The sequence below is a fragment of the Pleurodeles waltl genome, chromosome 3_1 (assembly GCF_031143425.1).
Source record: "Pleurodeles waltl isolate 20211129_DDA chromosome 3_1, aPleWal1.hap1.20221129, whole genome shotgun sequence".
Lineage (NCBI taxonomy): Eukaryota > Metazoa > Chordata > Amphibia > Caudata > Salamandridae > Pleurodeles > Pleurodeles waltl.
The window spans coordinates 994,968,755-994,995,615 of NC_090440.1; the positions used below are offsets into that span (position 1 = coordinate 994,968,755).

General features: G+C 42.8%; 1 protein-coding gene across 14 annotated transcripts in view; it reads left to right on the forward strand.

The window, feature by feature from the left end:
• Nucleotides 1-26,861, forward strand: part of EPB41 (erythrocyte membrane protein band 4.1) — a 698,787-nt gene that overhangs the window by 146,730 nt on the left and 525,196 nt on the right. For 7 of the 14 annotated variants that reach the window (XM_069224157.1, XM_069224162.1, XM_069224163.1 and 4 more), the window contains exon 1: nucleotides 9,337-9,557. The exons of 6 other annotated variants lie outside the window; for them this stretch is intronic. The gene's annotated coding sequence lies outside the window, so the exon portion shown is untranslated. Of the gene's footprint in view, nucleotides 1-9,333; nucleotides 9,558-26,861 lie in introns of those variants that run through there. One more of the 14 variants, XM_069224166.1, reaches the window with a different exon arrangement.

Below are 26,861 nucleotides of genomic sequence, written 5' to 3' on the forward strand. Positions count from 1 at the left end.
ATGGCAGCTGTACTTGTGTTAAAACAACTGTCTCTCTACACTCTTATTTTGTCAAACAGGCAGCTGCGTCAAGCTTCAGGTAGTCCCTGAATTGGAGATCAGGGCAGCCTTCAGGGTTGGATCATGGAAAGCCAGACACTCGGGAGAGGGAGCAAAGGATGCCAATATCAACTCCTTTTGGGAAGGCAGAAGTTAGCAACTTACTTTGGTGTGGCAGAGGGTCATGTCTACAGAGTAGCTCCTCCATTTAGGAGTCATGTCACATGCTTACAACATGAATCCAAGCATGTGCTACAGTTCACTATTCTTCCCACATATACTCTCCTTTTTTTAATGCCTGCACGGGGAGGGGAGGACAATTAGAAGTTGTAACCCAGTCGTTGCACTGCCATTTTACATATTGCCACGTAATGAGGATCAGTCACTGCAGATGCTATTTTATGCGTCCCACTTAACCAGTCCTACTCTAGGCCTCTTTCTGGAGCTTCCAGTGCTTGTCACGCCAGGGATCTGTGGGATATTGGGCCAGTAGTTGAAAAGACTTTACTACAGAACATCTTTAAAGAAAAATTGAAAACACGTAGTTGGACAACAGTTTTAAGCAGAGAGGAACTCTACATCCGACCCTTTCCCCATTTCCCACTTTTATGCACATATTGTAAAAAGATATAGCACTGTTGCTTGCGTTCTCTTGGTTACCAATAAATCCTAAAGTCAGGGGATTTTGGATAAAATGAAAGGACCGTGCCTAGGAATCCCAATCTATAATTGTTCAAATTGGCTGAATATATGAGTGCTCTTGTTTTATTTGTTGTTGCTTCTGTCGTTGTTGTTTTTTTTGTATTTCTGTGTTTTCGGTTTGTTGAGAAAATAATGAGTGCAGTAAAATGCTTTTAAAAGTTAATTGTAGGGTTTAGGACTACTGCAGAAATATATAGCACTAAATGTAAGATTTGGAAAGATAGAGGTATAGTAGATGAGGACCTACGAGATGTGTGATTTAAGAGGGGAGTGTGCTACTGGCTAAGAGCATCGGCAAACACATGATCTCAGAGTTAGGAGTGTTGTTATGAAGCATTAGAATGACAACAAGTTAGTCACCAAAGGTTGTATGATGGAACCACACACGTGGCAACCACGCATGCCCGAACAACGCGGTTGGAACAACGACCGTGTTGTTTCCACTCACGCCTTTACCACGCATGCCTTTACAGCGACTTTTTGTTGTAAAGGCATGCCTAGTAAAGGCATGTGTGGAAACGGCTTGCGTGTTTGTCCCACCCTATAAACAGAAGTACCCCGACCCCCCACCCTTAAAAACTACCCTGAGCCCTAAAACCAACCCTCACCCCCAAAATAAAACAACCCAACCCCTAAAAACAAAATTACCCTGACCCCCCCCACCCCGCCCTAAAAACCCGCCCACCTGTCATGAATACAAAATTACCCCAACCCTCACCCCGCTTCTAAAAACCCAACCCCCCCCCACAAGAGCCTAAATACAAAATTACCTCGACGTCCACCCCTGAAAACCCGCCCCGCCCTAAATACAAATTTACCCGACCCGCACCGCTAATAACCCGCACCCACCCACCCTAAATAGAAAATTACACCGACCCCCACCCCTAAAAACCCGCCCGTCCTAAATACAAATTTACTCTGACCGCCACTCCTAATAACCTGTTCCCCCACCCGCCCTAAATACAAAATTACCCTGACCCCCACCCCTAAAAACCCATCCCTCCACCTGCCCTAAAAACATAATTACCCCAATACAAAATTACCCGACCCCGCCCTAAATTCAAAATTACCCTGCCCCTAAAAACCTAAACCCCCCACCCCTAAATACAAAATTACCCTGACCCCCCCCATCCCGCCCTAAAAACCATAGTACCAACACCCCCACCCCTACCCCTTAAAAAAAAAAAAAAAAACTAACCACCCCAACCCCTTCACCCCACCCCTGCTGCAGCCGTATTTACCTCACAGCATCCTCTCCCGATGGATCTTCCTTTTTCTCTGCCTTAACCACACATGTTAGTTATTTCAAGTAACTATAACTCGCAGCCTAAGGTAACTATAACGTGCGCCTCTGCCATGCACAGTTTTTTCTTCAATAATTTGACTTCCAGTGTTTCATTGATATTTTTATTGATGTTATAAAAGTTGTCATGAGTTCTGGAATATTTGGGGTAAGTAGCAGTGCAACGAGCTATAGTTCGGCTGTGAGTTATAGTTACCTGAAATAACTCTAACTGCTGAATTTCTCTGGTTTTGTGTGAGTAAATTCAGAACCATATATATTCTCCATAACCTACTGGCTGTTGCCAGTAGGTATTTATAGTTTGTACCTAGTTTCCATTGAAAAAGCGTTTTTTTTTTGTGTTTTTTTTTTTTATTTCCGTATATCTTTGGCATTGTTTGATGAATCTTCATGAAATTTTCCAAAAACAAAGTGTGCCCAAGAATCTTGTTGTGCATGTAAAGTGTTGGGGTGATCCATCAAGCAGGAGCCAGGAAAGGGGGGTCTGGGCTCACAAAAGTGCATTTCCCAGGTTAATTCCCATAGGAGTTTTTAACACGGGGAAGTGAATGTTAAATGCATGCGGCGGGCGCCACCTCCCAAGGCAAATGCATTCTAATGTATGCAAGAGGGCCTCCGTGTCCTGGTGACTGCCACCTCCCTAGGGCAAATACAATATAACTATGGAGCCATTTATTGCGCTTGTTGAAAGCAGAGTTTTATCTCCCTGCCTGCTAACATGCTCCTGCTGGAGGCAGTGTGACCACGGGGGCCTTGAAGCTCCCCTGTGGTCCCCATAGGTTTTCATGGGTGCCCTGGGCATCAAGTGTATTTGTGGCTGGGCCCTGGAAGATGGGGGTCCGTGGGGCCGAAATCGGCATTGGAGGGAGGCCACGTGGCCCCCGCTCTCTTTAATAAAATAAGTAATTAGCCCCAGGGAGGTGGTGGTCCCTGGGACTTGGGGTGGTCCTTGTATTCCTCCACACATTCAACATACCAGTTGCTCCCTATGCTCCCCGGCATGGTAAAACACGCTGATCAAATATTTAGCGAGCCAGTTAAAGCAAAGGATAATTACTCCCAGGATAGAGAAGAAATACAAGCCACCTCCCTCTGATCCTGTCTACATAGCTCAACGACTCCCTCCAGACTTAGTAGTAGTAGTAGTAGTAAGCGCTGCCAGAAAGAGGGAAAACTCACAGTCATCAGGTGATGCACCCACACCAGAAAAAGAGAGTAGGAAATTTGATGCTGCAGGGAAGAGAGTTGCATCCCAGGCAGCCAATCAATGTAGGATAGCCAACTTACAGGCGTTGTTGGCTTGATACGACAGGGCCCATTGGGATGAGATGCAAGACATGATTCAGCATCTCCCCAAGAAACATCAAAAAAGGGCACAGCAAATAGTGGAGAAAGGGCAAGCCATCACCAATAATCAGATTAGGTCTGCCCTAGACGCAGCAGACACAGCTGCCAGGAGTGTCAACACTGCTGTAACAAGAAGGAGGCTTGCATGGCTCAGGTCCTCCGGTTTCTGACCCGAAATCCAACAAGCGGTGTTGAATATGCCGTTCAATAAAAAACAACTTTTCGGCCCAGAAGTGGACACTGCAATTGAAAAATTGCGTAAGGATTCAGACACCACAAAAGCTATGGGTGCACTATACACCACACCATAAAGGGGATCCTTTTGGAAACCTCCTTTTACAGGTGGATTTAGAGCTCAAACAGCAGAGGCATCCACATCGCAGGCAAAACCAGCCTACCAACCTCAATACCAACAAGGTGGTTTTAAGTTAAGGGCACATATAGTCGACAGTATCCCAGAAGTAGAGGGAAATGTCAAACCTCTAAACAAACCTCACAGCACACTAAACAGTGACTTGTTTCATCCCCTTCCACTCCACACCTCCCCTGTGGGAGGAAGACTACAAAAGTTCCACACCAATTGACAAAACATTACCACAGACAATTGGGTACTATCAATTATCCGCAATGGTTATTGCCTAGAATTGATACAAACTCCCCCAATCATTCCACCAAAACCACACAAATTATCCACAGAACACATCAGTCTGTTACAGGAAGAAGTCAAATCTCTATTACTCAAACAAGCAATAGAACCCGTGCCACAAAATCAAGTAGGGAAGGGAGTTTACTCACTATACTTCCTGATTCCCAAAAAGGATGCCATCCTAAGACCAATATTAGATCTCAGGACCCTCAACCTTTACATCCTGTCAGAGCACTTTCACATGGTAACTCTCCAGGATGTTATCCCACTACTTCAAAAAACACGATTTCATGGCAACATTAGACCTCAAGGATGCGTATTTTCATAACCCATACATCCGGCGCACAAGAAAATATCTCAGGTTTGTCATTCAAGGAAAGCACTATCAGTTCAAAGTGTTACCCTTCGGAATAGCAACAGCTCCAAGGATATTCTCAAATTGCCTAGTGGTAGTTGGAGCCTACCTAGGAAAACAACATATACATGTCTTTCCATATCTAGACGATTGGATAATGAAATCAAACAGTCATACGCAGTGTCAAAACCATGCGCATTATGTAATACAAACCCTGCACACGCTAGAGTTCTCAATAAATTACCAAAAGTCGCATCTACAACCTGCGCAAATACAACATTATTTAGATGCAATACTAAATACTCGCTAAGCGCTAGCATGTCCAAATACGCAAAGAATACAAGCATTCCAAAATATATTCGCACAGATACAGACAGGTTAACAGTACATTGTCAGATTTGTCATGAAAATGTTCGGGATGATGGCATCATGTATTGCAATTGTTCCACATGCAAGACTAAACATGCGGCCCTTACAACAGTGCCTTGCACAACAATGGTCACAGGCACACGGTCAACTTCAAGATCTAGTGTTGATAGACTGCCAAACATACATGTCCCTTCAGTGGTGGAATTCCACAAATCTAAACAAAGGGCGGCCATTTCAAGACCCTGTGCCTCAGACCATAATTACAACACACGCATCAATGATTGGCTGGGGAGCTCACCTCAACAATCACAACATCCAAGGACAATGGGATGCCCAACACAAACAGCTACACATAAATCACTTAGAGTTGTTAGCTGTCTTCCTAGCACTCAAAGCTTTTCAGCCTCTTCTCACTCAGAAGAATGTCCTGATCTAAACAGACAATATGACCACCATGTATTACCTAAATATTACCGAAGCAAGAGGGGCACATTCATCCCAACTCTCTCTCCTAGCTCAAAAATTGTGGAAATGGGCAATACACAACCGAATTCACCTGGTAGCACAATACATTCCAAGGATACACAACCAACTCACAGATGTTCTCAGCAGAAATCATCAACAAACACATGAGTGGGAGATTCACCCTCAAGTACTTCAAAAATACTTTAAACAATGGAGAACACCAAACATAGATCTGTTCGCCACAAGCCAAAAATGCAAAATGCCAAAACTTTGTATCCAGACACCCACATCCCCTATCCAAGGGCAATGCTCTATGGATCAATTGGCCAGGGATATTTGCTTACGCTTTTCCCCCTCTCCCACTCATTCCATTTGTAGTCGTCAAATTGCAACAAAACACACTCAATATGATACTCATAGCACCAACGTGGGCCCGTCAACTGTGGTACACAACATTATTAGACCTATCAGTAGTACCACACTCCAAACTCCCAAACAGACCAGACCTGTTGACACAAAACAAAGGGCAGATCAGACACCCAAATTCCAACACACTCAATATGGCGATTTGGCTCCTGAGGTCATAGAGTTTGGGTATTTACAATTACCATCAGAATGTATGGATGTGATTAAGCAAGCAAGAAAACCCACTACTAGACAGTGCTATGCTAACAAATGGAAAAGATTTGTATATTACTGTCAATCCAAAGAGATTGCCCCTCTTACAGCATCAATACAAGATATTGTATGCTATTTACTTCATTTACAAAAATCTAATTTAGCATTCTCTTCCATAAAAATACATGTTACTGCAATTTCAGCATATTTACAAAATATACAGCACAGCTCTTTATTTAGAGATCCTGTTATTAAAGCCTTCATGGAAGGCTTAAAACGCATCATTCCACCCAGGACACATCCAGTTCCTTCTTGGAATTTAAACATAGTGCTTACGTGACTTATGGGCCCACCATTTGAACCTATGCACTCATGCCAAATGAAATTCTTAACATGGAAGGTTGCCTTCCTACTCACAATTACATCATTGCGAAGAGTCAGTGAAATTCAAGCTTTCACTATTGAAGAACCGTTCATACAAGTACACAAACAAAAAGTTGTACTACGAACTAACCCCAAATTTCTTCCAAAAGTAGTATCACCTTTTCATATCAATCAAACAGTGAAATTGCCAGTCTTCTTCCCACAGCCAGATTCTGTGTCAGAAGAGCTCTACATACATTAGACATTAAAAGAGCACTAATGTACTATATAAATAAAACAAAACCATTCAGAGAAACTAAACAGCTGTTTGTAGCCTTTCAATAACCTCATACAGGTAACCCCATTTCAAAACCAGGATTAGCAAGATGGATAGTAAGATGCATCCAAACATGCTGCGTTAAAGCCAAAAGACAACTCTTAGTTACTCCTAAAGCACATTCCACAAGGAACAAAGGTGCTACAATGGCTTTTTTTCCAGGAAATATACCAATGGCTGAAATATGTAAAGCAGCTACTTGGTCAACACCACATACATTCACTAAACACTATTGTGTAGATGTTTTAACAACACGGCAAGCCACAACAGGTCAAGCTGTACTCAGAACATTATTTCAAACAACTTCAACTCCTACAGGCTAACCACCGCTTTTATGGGAGGACTAACTGCTTTGTAGTCTATGCACAGCTTGTGTATCTGCAGCTACACATACCATTGAATGGAAAATGTCACTTACCCAGTGTACATCTGTTTGTGACATGTTCCGCTGCAGATTCACATGCACCCTCCCACCTCCCAGGCAGCCTGTAGTTGTTTAAGTTAACAACATTTGTACATATGTAAATATATATATTTTTAACATTCCATTAGCATGGACATCTCTTTTCTTTATACTCTATCACTCCTACCTTACCCTCTGCGGGAAAACAATCTAACATGGAGTCGATACCCATGTGCAATGGAACCGAAGAGGAGGAGTCACTCGATCCCGTGACTCAAAAACACTTATTCGAAGAAAAACAACTTGTAACACTCCAAGCCAACACTAGATGGCAGAAGTATATGCACAGCATGTGAATCTGCAGAGGAACATGCCATGAACAAATGTACACTGGGTAAGTGACATTATACATATATATGCTCCTTTGAGCTCCAAACACTTTTGGCTGAGTGTGGCATGAGGTTTGGAGCTTGAAGGGGGTTGACCACAGATCTTGTAGACAACCTCCGCCATGTAAGGCCATGCGTGGCGCAGGATTGGTGTGGTTATTTAGGGTTGGACGCAGGGCCTAGCTGCATTGCTAAATACCCCAGATATTACAGCACTCATGACATCTTTTAAAGCATCATTGATAATATCACTGTAACATTTGTGGTAAAATTATTAATTTAAAAAACTGCATGGCGGGCGTGAGTTACAGTTACCTTAGGGCTTGAATTATTTTACTTGAGAAAACTCTAACTATAACTGGTGAATTTCTGTGGTTTCGTATGTTTAAAATGTGAGCCTAACTATAACGTCCCTGTAACCTTTGATTTTTTTTCAGTGATATATATATCTATAATGCAAAATTTAAAACTTCAAAATATTATACAAATTGAGGAGCTTGAAATTGAAGACTTAACATTAAGATTGCATTCTTAGATTAGTGGGAGATGTGCAAGTAGAGAAAACAGAATCTAGCATGGATAAATGGTGGCTTGACTTGAAGCACTTTTATACAGTGACAAAAAGACAGCATGAGTGAGGATCAAAAAGGCAAAGTGACATGCTGATGTTTAGAATATTGCTTCATCTTTTAGAATTAAAACCAAATTTTGAAATGAACCAAACTGCCACTTAAAATTTCGTTTTTGTATTTTTTGTATATTAAAATATTTCATACACATAGTGTTTATTTGTTGTACACTTGTTTCTGTATTTTTATGTATTGTTTTGATGTACACGTCATAGAAATTGCATAGGCAGGATCCCTGGCTTCACACAGAACATTAAGAACCGCTGCCTTAGTGAGTGCTGCACTTTCCAAAGACTCCAAAATGTATTCATTGTTTGGTAATTGAACAAAACTTTGTTTCTCTGCTGTTTAAACAATTGCTAGCTGTACATACAACAGATATTTTCTTCTGCTAATGACTGTAAGAGATGGTCCTGTAGTTTTTGTTGTCCTGAACAGAAGTGTCAATTTACACTCTTCAAAGTTTACCAGTTACCCATGCTCACAAACTATACAAAAACATCAACGTGATTAGATATAATCAAATCTTTATTTATTAAACATAGACTGTACGATTAAATTTTTGAACAAGTTAACATTATTACATTTTCTTTCACGGAAGGCAGAGGCACCATGACACAGTGGCCTATGCAAAGTGGGATGAAAGGTTTGCATTGCCTAGGATTGAAGTGTCGAACATTCCTCCTGCCCAGCGGGGAAAAGGGTTGTGGTGGTTGCCTGTCACACAGTCCGTGCAGTATTGTGTTGTAGTAGCGCGGGAAAAACACAGTTCCTAAAACTTTTATGACCTGCGACAAAGAGGCCACTTCTGACAGTCTTTAAACCAGTGCTTCAATGAACGGGTACTGAGTACCTGCACTTCTTTAATTTGAAACGGAGATTATCTGCACGTCTCAGCAGAGCTGCAATATATTTAATAAATTTCTGTATTTCTATTTAGAGCACTGCTATAACCTATTCAGTCAAGCTTATTTTGGTCTGGACATAGTGTCCATGTTGGGCGAAGGCGTTTAAATCTGTTTAATGTTAAGTATCCAACTGCCCTGCTTTCCACCTCTGTTAACATAGCAAGGTTTATCCAAACACTTGTCGACGAGCTCCTGCTCGGCTGCTGTTATCTTGGAGTCGGACTAAAGGTGTCAGCACGTTACTAGTGTCGTCCCCTCCTTAACATGGCCGTCGCTGTAAACCACGCCCATTCCCAGCGCATCCTTAAAATGGTGCTGCGCGCGCGTTGCCCTGCTGCGGAGCGGTACATGCGCATTGCATTGCGAGGCGTCTCTCCTAGCTCCAAGCATCTTGCTACAGCCAGTCCGAAGCCCGCCCACTCCTGGCGACGTCACAAGCGTAGCTCCACCCCTCCATCCAGTCGGAATTTACTACAATGTTTATGGAGCGGGGAGAATAAAGGGACGGGGAGCGCGAGGGGGCGGGGCTGTGCAGGAACTGTGGCCGCGCGGGCAGAGCTCGGGCTCCCTGTGTCGACTGGTGCTGGTACCCGCGGCTGTGCTCGGGCACTTGGGGCCGGCTGCTTGCACCCGCTGTCGCTGCCCGGTGCGCTCGCAGTCCGCACGGAGTAGGCGGGAAAAACGGTAAGGAGATCGTCACCTTCTGTTGCTTTCTGGTGCTGAGGCGAGGATGGGGGGAGCTGGGTCTGCCTCTTTGTGTCACTCATTGGAAGGAGCTGTTCCATCATAGTGATGGAGCAGACGGCCGAGAGGATAAAACCTCATTCACAACGAAGGTTTAAGACCTTGGAAGAGCACTCCTGCCCATGTGTTTCTCTTCCCTTTTTGTGCCAGGTGTAGGGATGCCACCCTGCTCCAGGTCGCGAGGACACCTCTCGGAAAGGCCTGAAGTTTCTTTCTCTTACAAACCTTTGCCCGTCTCATCCCGGTTACTTAAACCAAAACAAGAACAATAGTTGTCTAGACACTAGGTTTTCATGGGAACACCGAATAGTGGAATCGTAGAGTCCTGAGAGCATGGAGCGAGGGGCAACTTTAAAGAGGTGTGACAGCACAGCCAGCCATCCTCGTGAGGTGTACCTGCTGCTCCCTCTCCTTACTCTGAGGTTCTGCTGGATCGTAGGTGTGAGCCTGCCGAAGTTGACGGACAGGCAAAGTGTGACTACTAAGTACCCCCCCTGCAAATACCTGTTAGTTATGTGCCCACTGAGACCCTCCACATCATGCGGGTGGTAAAGCTTGCCATCCCATCCATTCATGCGTAGCTGTGATGCATGTCCCCAACATTTTCCTGAAGACATGTGTACCTGCTAAGTTCCCATTGCGGTGATGAGACCAACCATTGTGAATGCCCACCAAGCCTGCAGGTATCGCACGTGTGATGTCTGACCGTCAACCCACAACACCCTGTCTATGTAAACCGGACCGAGTCCCCTCTGCCTTGGCAGTGCTGAGCTATTCTGCCCACTTACTCCGGTACTGCTCAGATAGGCGACTGCCCGCCAAGCCTCTCTCCCTGGATGAGGTTAGCTAGCAGTCTCCTTTTATGTAGCAGAACTGTGCCATTTGGCACTCAGTTTGAGTGCAGGTTTCAGTTCGCCCCTGAACCCAGCTCCGTTGCCACTTGATCATAAAATCGACCCGTCACAGGAGTCCGGAACATTGACGTAGTGCACCTCCTTGCGAGTGGGAATTGCCAACAAGATGCCCCTCAGCGCTGCTGACACCACCTATACGTGGACTTAAAGTATGCATCATTTGTTTAGTTGCCGAGCCTTCTGGCAATGGAGGGTCGGCACAGCTACACGGGTGCATATGTTGGTCTGCAAATCCCGTCGAAACAAGTGTATACTTCTATGAACGCTGTCCAATTGTCAGGCACTTAGGGCAATAATCGCCGGATGGATCAAAGCACAAGACTGATTAATCATAACGTAACGTGGCCTTACACCGACGGTTTTTAAAACTCCCAGGACAGTCGTGGGTCCGGGCTCTCGGCGTTGGGCTTCCTGATGTCTCTCGACAGCGACATATGCTTGTGTTTACCATTCTCTCCCCTTCAGCAGCGCACACAGGGCCGGGGATTCCCCCGGGAGACCTTGGCAGCATCCAGAAGCGGTGCATTTACCAGTGGCTTGCAGATGTTCACGTGTCCTCGGCGCCTCGTTCATTGTTGTGTCTGTGTTTATCGTAAGCCGCTGTTTTTACGTTGTCGACTCTTGAAACATATTTCATTCTCTACAGTTGAGGCATTGGATTGTGCGATACCGTGTGCAGGATGAGCATCGTATCACCCCCTACTGGCGTGTGAACATAGACCATTTTCGCTCGGAGGACTGTCGACTTATGTATTTGTGTTTTTCTTGCACACTGTTGATTGTCTCTCATGCGTTGCCTTTGAGTAGCGCCCTATGCGATGCTGTATTAGCAAAAGCAGAGTGAACGTGGGCTGGAATTATTATTTGTTTTTATAACGAGCGACGTATCCCTGTAACCAACCGTTGTGAAAGGATGACGGCAGGTGTTTAGTGGAAAGCTTCTCGTATTTGCGGTGAATGTCTTTTGAAGTACCTAGGTTGTTTTCTTAATAAAATATTGACGTGATTAGGAGACTTTTAGTTCTGCCTATAATAATTACCCAATTTTGCCTACCTCAACAGAGAGATCTTTATGTCTTCGACAACCGAGTGATGCCTCGCGATTGTGAAATCGGCTGGATACACAAATGCGAGAGGTTTAGGGTTTTTACTATTTTTAACCGTGGCTTAGCTTGCTCATGTTTTTCAATCGAGGTTGATCAGCAGAGCAGATTATGATGTGTTGATCTGTCACCAGACCTCATTTTTCGTTCCACATATGGACATGAAAATCGAAACCATCTTTTGGATAGATTGTTTAAAAGAAATGGCTCAATTGCTGTCATCGAAACATTCCCACCTTTATCTTTTCTATGTTTCTCATTGAAAGTATTTTAAATCTGCTTGTTCGTTATATATTTCTGATATACATTTGTTCTCACGTGTTACTTCCGATGATGGGCCAGAACGTCTACAGCGGCACAATAAGTTGGAAAAAAAAGTTCCTTGGCGTATTTTTCATTCTTCAGGCAGTCAGTTCTCACATTGAAAAGCATGTTGCGAAAAGCACACAACGTACACTGATGAACTTGTCGCTTACACTGACTCTATTACATTATTTTATGGCCCATGTTTGTTATTACTATGCCAGGAATTCATAGCCCTGTGCTGCAGTAATATGCTTCTGTATTGAACATCACTTATATAGGTCATTGTTTATGCAAAACACATTTTTATACAGGTACTTCTCTACAGACCATTAACGTGGGTACCGTGCTCTGAATTAAAATTATTCTAGTATGTAGGATTTTGAACAGTGAATCAGTTTTGTATGGAGGACTGACTAGCACGCAAAACATAGGATTTGAGGCTAAAATGTGACACGACCACTCTGTTTCTTTTCAGGCTCTTATTTAAACACCTTAATCTTGTCACATAGTCTTCCGCTCCATACTTTACCTCACCACTATTGTTCTCCCTGGGCTACGATTTAAAAAAAAATAATTTACTATTGTTCCACATCGTTTCACTAGAGATGCATTACAAGTACTAGATAATGTTTCTATAAAACAACTCTTTAGTTGCTCACAAAAGAAGCAGTCCAAATGTTATGGACAGTATGTGGAAATCTGTGTGTAAAATCAATGCAGTTTACCTGGCACTCACCAGAAATTACATCCCAAAGTTACGTCCATATAATAGCAAAATGGAACAGTGCATCAAACTCAACCCTTTGTGTTTGTTTTCAGCGTTTCTGAATATTTAATAAATGTAATTGAAATGTGCTGGATTCCCATATCCCTCAAGGGCATTGGCCACTTAGTCCTGTTATTAGGATCTTTGTGCTCAATATCTTTTCAGCTATTGTTTTGTTTGTCACTTAAAGACTGTACACAGGTGATTGCCACTTTAAGCCTTGGAAAAGTGGAGGAGCCTAGGTGACTGAGTGACCTCTTCCCAGGGCCTTTACTGCAAAGACTCAACTTGCACAGCCCCCTCCAGCCAAACGTGCAACTCAGTTGAGCAGAAATTACAATAAATGATTACCTCTGTCAGTACCACCACAGTTTCTAGCCTTTGCTAGTTGAGGCTCCACCACCTAGGCCTCTCTAAAGCCTCCATTCCTTTTGGGTCTTAGTATTGTTTTACCACAGTCTGGAGATTCAGATAAATGCACACAGTCCATGGACTAGTGGCACAAGAGGAGGGCTTGATGGTTCTACATAGATACCCATCTGAGCCTCTTGTACTTCCAGTTTGATAACATAGGAACCACTATATTGCATGATAGGTGCACCTGTTTGCACCACTTTGTAACCACAAGATTGCCAGCCAGTACTATGTAAACACGTTGGTGGTTCTTCAGCATTTGTGATTCATGCATTGCCAACGGAAATCCTTTAACCACCTGGTACTGGAAATTGCCCAGTCTCTATTAATACTGCAGTGTTAAAACTCCTATGCCGAACTGCATTTCCTCTATGCTCCCAGAAGCAGTGATCTCCTGTTCTGCTTCGAAAAGTGTTTAGGCAGTGCTTTTTAGGCCCGGCCTGACAACACAGCCTCAGTGTCTTTTTGTTATCAATGCTTTCAAATATACACATAGGAGGCTTTTTCTCCACCTAAGGCATATTTTTCGCTCACCTCACATTTGTGTTTACTTTGCAGTCTTTTACGGGCTGCTTTACATTTCAAAAGTACACTTAATCATCATTCTTTGTTGTCCTTCTCATAGATGATCTGTATACGAAAGTCATTCTGTTTTTTAATGCAGTTAGCTCTTTAAAATATGTTTTGCCAAGGCTCAAAATGTATGGCAGACAGTGGCTTTTATTATGCTGCTAAAAGTTAGATCCTGGTGTACATCATCCGACTATCTAAAGCGCTGGCTGCCATATCTCTGCGACAACCAGCTTCTGGCCCTGAGTTGAAGCACAAAGGGTTGCCTGCAGAGAAATCTGGCATGCATGTTTTTAGGTGGAGCATAGCAGAGTGCAAGCACTGCTTTTCTGACATGTTGGTATGTATCTGGACTTTTAACAACGTCCACTGCACGCCCATCACTACCACTCGTTCGTGGGCTTGTCCTTAAAAAATCCTTTGATGACATTCGTAAATGGTTTACGTTTGTCCCTCCTTGGGGGGGCCTAGTTACCACCTTGGCCATTGCCCGCTATTACATGGCTAATTGCACTTTTGCAGATAAGTTTGACTGTAAGCGAACTTCTTTTTGTTTCTTTGTCTCTCCTTTGTGCTCATTTTCATGGCGGCTGTGGCGCTGTGAATTGGCTCGCTTATGTGAAACTGTTTTACTTTTAATTTTCAATTTATATGTCAAGAAAAGTTCGGTTAGGAGTTTACAACTCTAATAACTCTAATTCGAGCAAATGCAAGACCCATTGCATTGCAAATGCTCGTTTAAGCAAGGAGTAGGCTCTATATTTGCATCAGCCTCCCTTGCTAGGCAGGAGATTCACACGTCAAGCTGGAACTCGGTGACTGTTAGTTAGGAACTTTCATTCAAAGGTAAATTGATCTGTAGTGCTAACACTTCTAGCTATTCCGTGAATGGGGGATTTTCTTTATTTGGAAATTCCTACAGGTTGTCTACATTTTCAGGTCTTGCCTTGTCGATATTAATTCACAGAGAATGTAATATTATTTTGAAGATGTTTGCTGATGTGGCATTTAGAAATCCCTTTTTGTACAAAATACTTTGAGACAAGTAACATTATTTTTAGTAAATTGCATTAAAACGGTATATAATAATATATTTGTGCAGTTAATTAAAATAATTGCAATATCAAGTAATAAAGGTCTTCTTTCAACATGGAGATTGATAACAACAAATACCATGGGCCATGTTTTCCTTGCCCCAGTGGCAGATCTACAGATATCCAGTGTATCCCCTTAATATAAAATTGACCAAAACAGAGTCCAGCATAATCTTTTTAAGTTTCATGGGAATGTTTCCTACCAAATAAGGCTGCAATGTATATTTGGTGTAAAGATTTAATAGCACTTCATAATGACGTCGAGATTGATAGATTTTTAACCCTGATTCAAAAGAAAGGGCACACATTTGTTTCTTCAAATTTTTGTGAAATGCTGCCACAGGAGTTTGATTTCACATGTTTCAGTTTTTAAGGCTAGCTGAAGGCTGGGGTAAAGATCCTATTTACTTATTCCTTCTACCTCTTCCACTTGGATCCACAACAACGATTTTAGTCTGCCTTGCGTCACAACTTTACATCTGTGCCAGAAACTAATGATGCACAATTCTTGCAGGATTAGCTGTTTAATTAAACAGAATCCCAAGTGTCTTTACACCTGTGATGTAGACATTGCTAAAGCCAAAATGCTTCCAAATAAATTGTTGAATTACATCACGCCAAGTTGTTTGGGACAATTGTAATATTTTGCAACCATAGTTTAAAGCAGGTATACCTTTACTTTTGGTTTCTTTAAGCACTTAATCGATAGTCAGACAACTATAATCCAAAGTTATACCTGCAAACGTTTGTTAGTGTTATTTAAACTTTAATTTTAATTGATGTGTAAGGCTTCCAGTTTGTTCCAGTGTAGGGCAGTTGTCCAGTCTGTTGTTAGATTGTTCCAGTGTCTGCATACCGGGCTCGCTGTAAAGGCTCTTCTGGGTTGATGGATGTTGTTTGTAAAACTGGCTGTAGTGTGGTCTGTCCAGGTGACTGTCCTTTGGGTTTTGATCATAATGTTGTCGAAAGATGTGAAGACTGGGTCTAGCATGTGTCCAGCAGCATGTGTAGGCTCCGTGATGTGTTGTGTTAGTCCCAGGTCCCCGTGGTTGTCCATAAGTGCGGCTGATCTGGGGTCAGTTCATCTTCAAAATAGAAATTGAGTTCTCCTAGAAGGTTGAAAGTGATGGCTTTGAGGGCTGGAATGAGATGAAATCCGTGATGATGTTTGCAAAGTTATCTCGAAGGCCTGGAGTGCGTTAGACTAGGGTTTCATCCAAGGTGAAATTAATTGTGATTTGTAATTTGAAGTACTCCATGTAGTTTGTTCCAGCTTTGGTGTAGGTGATGCAGATGTATTTGTAGACCAGGTCAGTTCCTCCACACTGCCTGTTTTGGCCAACTTGCCTGAAGATGTTGTATCCAGCAGGGATGGTAGTGGCATTGTCTGTTGATGCAGCTATGGTCAACCATGTTTCTGTGAGGAAGGGGGATCCAGGATGGTGTGTTGTCTTCCAGGGTTCGGTGTTATAGATCTCTGTGGTGTGCTTGCTGAGTGGGTGGGTGTTGGGGAGAATGTACGCTATTGGTGTGTGGAAGGGCTTAAAGTGTATTTGTTGGTAGATGTATGTGTGATGTAGTAGATAATATCTTGGTTGGTGTTGAGGGCCTGGTTGTGCAGGGTTTCTGTCCCTGGGCGCGTTCCGGGTGCGAATGAGCTCAGCCAGACTTGCCTTTGAGGCACCCCTATTGTGCCACCATTAAGTAGGTTTTAGGAGGGGTGGGGAAGCACAGGAAGCATGTGGGTGGGGCCTTGACAGTTTCAAGGGGTTATACAACCATTATAAACTAGCACTGCTAGATATAGAGAAGGTGTTTGACACAATAAACTGGACATACATGTGGGAAGTTCTGGACCATACAGGGTTGATGATGTCACACTTGGTGGGTCAAATATACTTCACCCACAGCCGAGATTAAAATGGGACAGACTGTCTCAGAAACTTAAATCTGAAATGAAGCAGAAGACAGAATTGCTCTTGTGTCTCTACTTTTGTATGCACTGGCAGCTTGCCGTTGTCAAGCTGATTAAAATAGTTACGGTAAGAATAGGGTGTGTCAGTAGGAGCCACAAATCACATTGTCCCCATGTATGTGGATGATACCTTGGTATATCTAAAGGATCTGGTTCAATAGATTCCTGTACAATGTGTAGACATTAAAGACATTGTCTGGGCTCAAAATGAACTGGGCTAAATTGTACCTAGTGGGTGGGCTAAAAGAGCGAGTGTGAAGACCTCCTGAAACAAGGTCTGAATTGGGAAACCACCACTTTAATGTACCTTAGTGTTCATGTTGCCCATAATACTGAACACTGCCCCTTTTAAATATGAGAAAAGCTGTGATAGAATTACAAACCTCAATAGCATTCTGGAACACGCTACCACTATTGGTAATGGACAGTGTCTTTAGCACAAATGGTGTTCTTACTCTGTTGCTGTATGCACTTCAATGGTACCTCTGTCCGATCCTGCAAAGAGGTCTTAATATCCTAGATCAGTACTTCCCAAACTTTTTAGAATCACAACCCACTTTCTAGAACCGTTACACACCTAGCTTTGATGTACCTGAGGCGGGTGATTTTTATTCATTTATTTTAATGTAACTAAAGCATCGTGTGGTAGTGCATTGTCATGTACCGACGGCACATTTTCCATTGAAATAGTTGCTATTTTTGCATAGACATACAGTTTTAGTGATCGAACTATAATGCACACAAATGATAGTGTGTGTAAACCGGGATTCAGTAGATATTTATTATTTATGCATCACCAAGTAAAGTGTCTTAATTTATTTTGATCCTATTCAAATCTTTGTTCTCTTCAAACTTTAAAATTACAAAAAACATGCTTAATTTTTGCTTTACTTATTACTGAATGTGTACAGTTCATTAAAGATATTAACATTTTGTGTTTTACAAAGACATCCTGTAACCTTTCCTTTTGCACTTCATGTACTTCAGCAAGATTGTCGCATAATTCACTTTACTTTCTCTGACCGCTAAGTGAGAGGAGTTTGTAAACACCAGTCCCAATGTTATTAAAAAAAAAAAAAAAAATAGGCAGTAGAAGACATAACTATAGATTTGACTTCTGTCTTTGAAGTGCAGCAAATGTGACAAGATAAGTACAGAATCTGAGACATCTTTCTTGCTTTGACTTTTGCGACCCACCAAAAATCGTCTTGGATCACCAGCTTGGGAAACACTGTCCAGGATCAAATGCTGGTCTCCGTAGTATGGAAAATGTAACAAAGTCAAACTTGAAACCTTTTAATTCAAGTGGAGCAGTGGAGGCATAAAACTACCTGATATAGAGATTTATTACTTGGCAACTGAGTTGCAACATGCAGTGCACTTACTCATGAAAGAAGAAAACTGGGAACAGTCCTATTTTTTGAGGAGTACACATGACATACTGCTAAAAGGCTTCCTTCTGATGGGGGCGTTGGTCTCAAACCATCTCCTACGTGCAATCAAACAAGTATGTGAAGCCAGGAATAGAGCACTCCAGGTCATAAAAAGACATCTTCCTTGTTCACCGGACGTGCCTTTGTGAAGTATCAGGCCCTTTAAATAAACGATGCAAGACATGCTGGTACAGAGATGGATGAAAAGAACAAATGATGGATGGAATGCGGAACAAATCAAACATTCGCCCCCCGTGACAGATCTGGGTTTAATCCATCAATTTGTTTTTGTTTTTTTGTACGCCATGCCATTCCATTTTGGACCAAGCCATATGCAAATCAGTCTTGACCCTGCAGTTCCCCAAGGGAACATTCCAGCCCAAACTGCCAGGCCAGGTTTTCCCTGGACCAGAAACAAACTCCATGGGACCTGTTTCAGGGAATCACCCCTAATCAGCCATGCTACCTTGAATCTGGTGGCATAGCGAGCACAGGACCCATGTCTGGGCATACCAATCCCACTTCAGGTGACAAATGCAAAAAAAACAAATGATGGACGTGATGTGGAGCAAATCAAACGTTTATCTCCTGTCATAGATCCGGGTTTAATCTATCCCTTTTTTAAATGGTTTTTTTTTTTTTTTTTTGCTCGCGGTGCCATTTCAGGTTGGACCCAACCATATGCAAATCAGTCTTGACCCTGCTCCGCATAGGAACAGTCCAGCCCGAACTGCCAGGCCAGGTCCTCCCTGGACCAGAAACTAGCATCCCGTGGCCGGTTTCGGGGTATCACTCCTCATCAGCCAGGCTAGCTTGAATCTGGTGGTATAGAGCACAGGACCCACGTCTGGGCATACCTTTTCCACTTACGGCAACAAATGCAAAAAGAACAAATGATGGACGGAATGTGGAACAAATCAAACATTCACCCCAGTCAACCCTTGCTTTTGTCACCCTAGTGTGAAGGGTATACCCCGACATGGTTCCTCTGCTCACTGTGCCGCTGGATTCAAGCTAGCCTGGCTGATGAGAGGTGATATCCTGAAACCAGTCCCAGGATGCTTGTTTCCGGTCCAGGAAGGACCTGGCCTCGCAGTTCGGGTTGGATGGTTACCATGGGGAGCAGGGTCAAGACTGATTGGCATATGGCTGGGCCCAAGCAGGGGAGGCGTGGTGAGCAAAAAAACTGATGGATTAAACCCAGATCTGTGACTGAGGGTGAATGATTTTTTTTTTTTGTTTTTCCACATTCCACCCATCATCTGTTCTTTTTGCTTTTGATACAGAGATGGAGGACAGGTGAAAGTGAACTGCTGGGAGGGTTAGGGGAGGAAACACCTGTGTGGCATAGATAAATGGACAGTAGCTAGGGATGAACCACTAACTAAACGGGAATTAGGCAAAGCTTACCAGTGGGTCACACAGCATCTAGCAGTGTCTGTTTAAAGCTGCTGCAATACAGTTAATTTCGTATGACTTGACACCAGTCAAACAGTCCATGATGCCAGACGGGGTCTGCAGACTTCTTTCAAATGACTTGGTGCAGCCCGGTGATGAGAAGCTACTGGACAAAAATAAAGCATGCACACTGCAAGAGTGTACAGGAGGATATCTTAAATTAACGGCAAAACAATGTTTGTTAAGACTGCTGCATGCAAAAAGAAACAATAGAGGTAAAATGAGAAAAAAGTTTGCAGCCCTGCAAATGATACTGACCAAAAGACATTGCTATACGCTGGCTGACTTCAGGCCTATCTAGATATAGTTGCAGGGTTAGAGACCTGATGGAATGATCAGTGGCAGAAGGAAACCACATGAAAAAGTAAGACATAATGAAAGCTTGTGGACAACATAATAGACTGGACAGAAGTGTGCCAAAAACGTACCCACCCACCTGACACTAAATCACCATAAACACAAAGCAGACCAGGGACTAACCCTTGATTAAAGGAACAATAATTAAAACTCTACAATATAAAACACTTTTGAAAGCGACACAGCACATCGTAGTTACTCAAAAAGAGGTTACAGTAAGATACCACATAAATATTGATGGTAACAATGGTACGCACACTATTACAAACACATGCTAACAAAAGATAAGCAAAATGAAACACAGCATACGGGTTCTCATGTAGAACCTGTCCTTGCTGGATAAAAAGACTTACAAATAATATGGAAATGACAAACACAAATAATCATGGAGAACACATTAAACCGGCCCGTCAGGGGCAATATTGTACTGAAAATAAAGTATTTGTTACTGCATTAATTTGACATGTACTCTGCAAAGATGTAAAAAACAAATTAAAAAGAGATGGTAAAAACAAACGAGGACATGTACGCAGCCTGCCTAGCACCCATGCACAGGGCTATCCGATTTGCACCTTCTGACATCTTTAAAAATCAGATTATTGGGTGCGCTGTTGGACCATGGCACCATTAAATGTTGAAAGTTAGAAAATGGAATTATGAAATGCAGTAAATCCTGTGCTGTTACTTGCATAGAGAAACAAAAGAACAGTCTCTAGTGAACATGTGCAGGACCTGTAAATGACAGTTTTGCTACAACTTATTGCCAGTGTGAAACACGCACAGAGGATTCCCTTGGTTAGGAATAGTTAATTCCAAAGGATCTCATTCTGTAAGATGGAAACTTATCCTACAATGTAAGAAATATATTTCGAATGAGGGTGTGGGACTTTGAATCTGCTGGCATTGCGGTAATAAAGTATGAAAGTAAGCAAAAACGGGTGTGAGTCTCAGCAGAACCAGCACTCACCGGCTACAATAAAGCACAAGGTTGTTTGACCAGACATATCAAACTTGTAAACATTTGTGCATATAATTTTCCTGATGATGTGCCAACACATTTACTTCCATTACGGGGAGAATGAAAGAGCCTATTATCTTCCCTTATGGGAGAATTAAACATTCTATCCAAAAAGGTTAACTCTCCAGAGACTTTTGAAGGAGAGATTAATATGCGAGCTGAGGTCCTTTGTGCATCAAAGAGTTCCTTCCACAATCTTTTTGCAATTGGGTGTGAGACATCCCTTATTGAAAAGCCTCACTTATGAAAATAGAGTGAAACTGCAGCATCTTCAGTGGTTTTATGGATCAGAGGGAACAAGGTCAATCAATGCACTCTGGTGAATGCCACAGAGTGATTCGAGGTCTGTGAAGTTCACTTAGTACTGACTGCTTCCAGCTCAACAAAGTCAACTCCCTCCATTTCATCGTGAGCTTTCAGATCACATCAGCCTTCTTGGTCCTGAGAGTTATAGGTTCGAGCCAGGATCCGTGGCCCAAATTTGTGAAGTGCATTTTTTTTTTGTCCTAGCCAGCGCAAGGTCCTAATCTGTGCTCTGAAATCTGATACACAAGTCATTTCTGTATATTGAATATTCCCTTGTATCACAATTTGGATGACAGGTGTCCAAAACAGACTCCTGCTACTAGATTTTGCAAGTATTTTGGAAGACAATGCATGTTCTCTGGAATCTAGGCCTTCGTCAAATTCCACAGTTTATCCAGCTCAAATAAGACAATGCCTAGAAGTGATTCTAAATGCAACAACTGCAGGTGTATGTCAGTCTTAGAAGAGATTGTTTGTTATTAGTCAGAAGTGTGAAAAGATCTTTTTTAACCACTTCTTTGTGAAATTTTAGAATTAAACGTGTAGAAAAGATCAACAAAAGAAAATGTATGGCAGTCATTGTTTGAACTGCAATCGTATAAATACATGTATTGCTCTGCACATTAATAAAACATTACAGAGTTCAAAAGAATTACGGTAAACAATGAGAGGCCCTACATGCTGAATACATTGCCACTTTAAAAGAGATCAAAGGTATGAATAACCATTACTAATACCAGCATCCCACAGTGGAGGAAAAAAAGAATAGGAATAATGAGATTTGCGTGGCTGGAGTCTACACATCGCATTATTACCCTATTGGCTTCTCGGGCCACTAGGATTCGTTGGAACAGGTTCCATATGTGTTGTGGTCTTACCCTGGGCAGTTGAAGACTGGCAAATGTCTTTGGATTAATGTTGCACATTGCTGCTGCTTTAAACCAGGCTGATGTACTTGGCGGGTGGGGGATGGCATCCATCCCGTTACAAGCAATTTGTCTTTTGACCAGTAATGATGCACTACAGTTTGTCACCTCCTGGGTGTAGGTACATCCTGTGAAAAGGTCTGCATGCCACCATGGTAAGCCAAATGTGTCTATTGGGATGTATGACCCCCTGCATCTTCATGTTCCTCATTCACAGCTACACATGAAGCATCTTACAGAAGGTCCTAGAGGGCGGAAAGTAGCAGTGCTTGGGAAGATTGACTGACTTATTTTGTTTCCTCGAGACCTTCAGTTTCTTTCTCTGGTGGTAGCTAGAAGAAAATGCTAGGTGTGGACCATTATAGAAACTGTTAGACTTGACTGATCATAACAGGTGCCTCAGTAACCGGAAAGAGAGCTCCTCTTGGTGGCCTGGCTGTCTAAGCTCTTTGGTCAGCCAGCAAACAATAGATTGCTGCAAGAAAGACTTGTAGTTCAGGACATTTAGTAGTGCCCTCTGTACGTTTGAATCCATTCAGATCATAATTAAAATAAATACCCAGGCAAAGCCTTATTCAACCAAGCAAGGAGTGAAGATATCTGGGACCCGTTCAAGAGAAACATGGGATTTGTCACCAGCTCAGAGTGAAGAATCTGCACTGGATGTGTTAAAAATGTATAAACTGACAGGGTCCTTAAACTGCTTGCAGAAAATAAATCACCAGTTGGTCATCATTGACCAAGTCATAAAAATCTTTTACTCTTGCTGGATCCCCATGGCGTGACTTAGTCACAACACACAAACAAATGCCAAGATTAATTGAATCCATCTCAGAGGGAGTGCCCTTAGATGGGGAAGTCAGACATCTAATTTATACCTTTAATTATGCTTCCTCTTCTAAAGAAAGTTCACCTCCAATTGAAGAAAACAAGGTTTAGAATGATTCACATTGCTTTGGTGTGTTCTTGTCAATAGCGGCTTCTGGACAGTCTGTCTTTCAGAAGCAGGTTTGCCATGCAGACATGATCTTTCTAGCACCAGTGACATTGTATTTCACCACAGCCTAATATTACTGAATGTGCCTGCCTGGCCATTGAGTGTATTTTAGTACAAGCACCAAAGTCTGCTTGGGGCAGGCGAGCCATTGCTGCTTTAAAAAAAACGATTAAAAAAAATATCTATATATATATATAGATAAATATATATATATATTTTAGTTAGTTGATGTGGTCTACCGATTAGTTAGACCTTTACATCTGCAGTAACAGGGAGTTTGGCGGGTTGCTCTCCAGAGTAAGAAAGTTTTAGGGATGGGTTGAATCTTTTTCATAAAGGCATGATATTTAATATATACTAAAATAAACTGGCTGAACCTTTTGTAAAAGCTGCCTGTTGTATATAACATAAAGCCATGAGGCAGAGTACTACACAAAGAATCTCGCAGTTCATGTTAGCTATACAGAAGCTGTAAACTTTGCACTTGTATAGCGCACTACTCACCTGTTAGGGTCTCAAGACGCTGTACACATACCACTGTGGAACCCCTCCTGGCTTTTCCCTGTGAGGCGCCCACTCCTGGACAGCCCCAGGGTGAAGCCAAGCATCCAAGCACTGTGAGGGCAGTTGTGGAGATTAAGCAAGCTATTGCCCAGAGTTACAGAGTGGGACCCATTAATTACATTAGGCACCGAGGCGAAAATTATCTGGTCCAAGGGAATTGAGCCCAAGACCTGCCGAGGTGGTAATTGAACCCTGGTCCCGGACCAGATCTCTGCATCAGGGTCTGCTGCTCTAACCATTGTGCCGCACTTCTTCACAAGCTGAATCCAGGGACATGGTTATCAAGTGATATACGTGAATCAGAACTCCAGGCCTCATTAGGAGTGTAGCTGTCCATGGATCGCCAGACTCCGTGGTGATAGGACCGCCGCCGATAGGGGGGGCCCAACCGCCACATTATGACTGTGACAGAGCCGCCATGGTCTGACCGCCGACACCGCCAGCCGATGGCCTGGCGGAGCTGGTGGTCTTAATCTGCCAGGGCATCGCTGCTCTCTGGATTACGACCAGCGTTTCTGCCAGCCTTTGCATGGCGGTCTGACTGGACAGCCCCGTTGCTCTTTTCACTGCCTGAATTACGAGCAGTTAAAAGCGCAATGGGTGCTGCTGCACCCGACGGACTGTAACATTTCCGCCGGCTCAATTATGCGCCAGTGTCAATGTTGTGGTGAGTATTCCCCTGTGCCAGGGGGCGGAAATGCTGTTTCCGACCGCTGGCCCAGCAGAAAACTCATAATAGGGCTGGCGGGTGAAAAAAACGGAGTGGCGGTTTTCCGTCCGAAAGAGTTTGGCTGTCGGCCTCCGCTGCCCACTAAACTCGAAATAAGGGCCTCAGTCTGGAAGATAACTGTGGAGGTGGGTGGCAGGAAATTTCTTGAAATGCTGCGTTGTAGAGAGAGGTACCCATTGGATGTACAGGAGTGTGGAACAAGAACGTTTTTCAGCATTCCACATCCGTGTACCTATGTGATTCCTTAGCATGGACCTTTCTGGTTTGCAAGTAAACAGCAGCGAGGCTGTTGGACCCCTCCGTACTGGTGATGGTAAATTGAAAAGGAGGACTTGATTTGTTGATAAAATAAAATGTCTAGCTGGTTTGAAACGCGTCCTGTATACAGCCTGCTGCGTGTGTGTACTTTAAAAGAGCTTTAGGTCTGAGTTAGGACTAATGCGATAGAACAGGTAAATTAAAGCTCATGTCTGTGGTGACTTCTAAGCACCATGAACCCCGTTAATGACGCATGGGCCAACGATTAGTCCACAGTTTACCCTGGGGCCTTTCCATAAATGGTGCTAGTCTTGGGTACCCCTTGTTTGTTACTGTAATTGTTTTGTGTGGAGGTGTTTGGCTGATCGTACTTGGAGATAGGGTGTACAAATGTGTATCCTCTCTAGTGCAATCAGTCTAAAAAAATCAGTAGCATTGTGCTGTAACAGGGTTTTGAATGGGTGGTGTGGCAGGGTAGAAGCAGGGACGTCTTAGTGTGAGAGGGTAAAGTCATTAAAAGTGCACTAAGCGTACTATGGCAGGATGTAACATACCTGTTAAGGAGGTGAAAGGTGAGTTCAGAGTTCATACCCATTCTTCTTTCAGTCCAGCCCGCTTACCTACTTACAGAGTTCTGATGTTGTGGGCTAGAGACTACAACACTTCACGTTTTTAAGTTTAGTGCATCATTAGCTTTCTTGTGAATACAACGATGCGTCAAAAGGTGTACAATTAGTAACCTGTAGCACAATTGTGTGCATGATAATGGCACACAGTCGTCGTCAGCTCTATACAGAAGAGATCCACTGACTAAAGTTGGGGCAATTAGTTGCACGTAAAACGTATTTGTTGTCTGTCTGCCACATATATTTTCGTAGTATATTGTTTTTTAATGTTAACCACCACACGTCTTTGAGCAGAAACTTTAGTAGATAATTTGCTTAGACGAAAGGTCCTCGTTTGCCTCTTTTGAAGCCTATCGTGCCACAATCTACTTTAGCGGGAGTGCCAGCTGTCACTTTTTACTTAAGTGATGTAATCCTTTGCTAATGAGAAGAATTCCAGCTGCTGCTACATAAAGCCTGTTTACTGCTTTTTACCTCCCAGCCACCCCTGGTGAACTAGTGAGTCTCTCTTGTCTCCGAATGATCATGACTGGCACATGTTCATTAGTGCAGAGCCTTCCACCCGCCTCCATCATTTCTATACACATTGAGCACTGGAGGAATTCTCCGTGGGTGCCTCATACACTCTAGCCTCAAACACCACTGGTGGACATTTTGAAGCTAAAATCACAAGTCCATTTCTTTTCGAAATTATCTGTCCTTTCGATGAATATCTTTGGGGTAGTTTTAAAGAATTCGGGAAAAAATAACGGTTTAAGGTTTTTTTTTTTACCTCTAATTTAAATATTACTCACACTGGCCCAGTTCTCTTCGTGTTGGTTTTCGGATCTGTTCTGTTAGTACAAATGTTCTTTTTCTTTTCAATATTTTTGGCCTTGAACACATTTCTGTAAGAAATGTACATGAACAGACAGAAGATAATAAGTTGGAATGGCTGAGAAACTCCAAGGATGTAAAGATCGAGGTTAGGAGACATGAATGAGATAATGGACATGAATGCTTCTTTACCGTGACAGTAGACACCTGTGCTTATGTAGAGATAGACACTGGCACACTATTTACAACGAGGCCCAGGGTGTGGGAGAAGCATTACACAGTTAGTACGTCAATGCTCTACCGAAGTATAAAATGGCAGGTGTCTGCTTGACAAACTAGCATTTTTTTCTTATAAAATATTTTATTAGTTTTCATTATATTACTTAACCACGAGGTTACAAGGAAAAATTGCCAACAGTGTTTCCGCTGATGCATCTCATCATACAACACGTATTGAGGAATTACCCATCACTTAGAGAAGATCCCTACCCCCTTCAAATTCATATAATTTGTGGTCTCCCAAGATATTTGTCTAGAGTCCACGGCTGCCTGTTGCAAGGTTCTCTGCATTGACACCGGTCTCTCAACCTTTGTTTGATGTTTATTTGGGTAT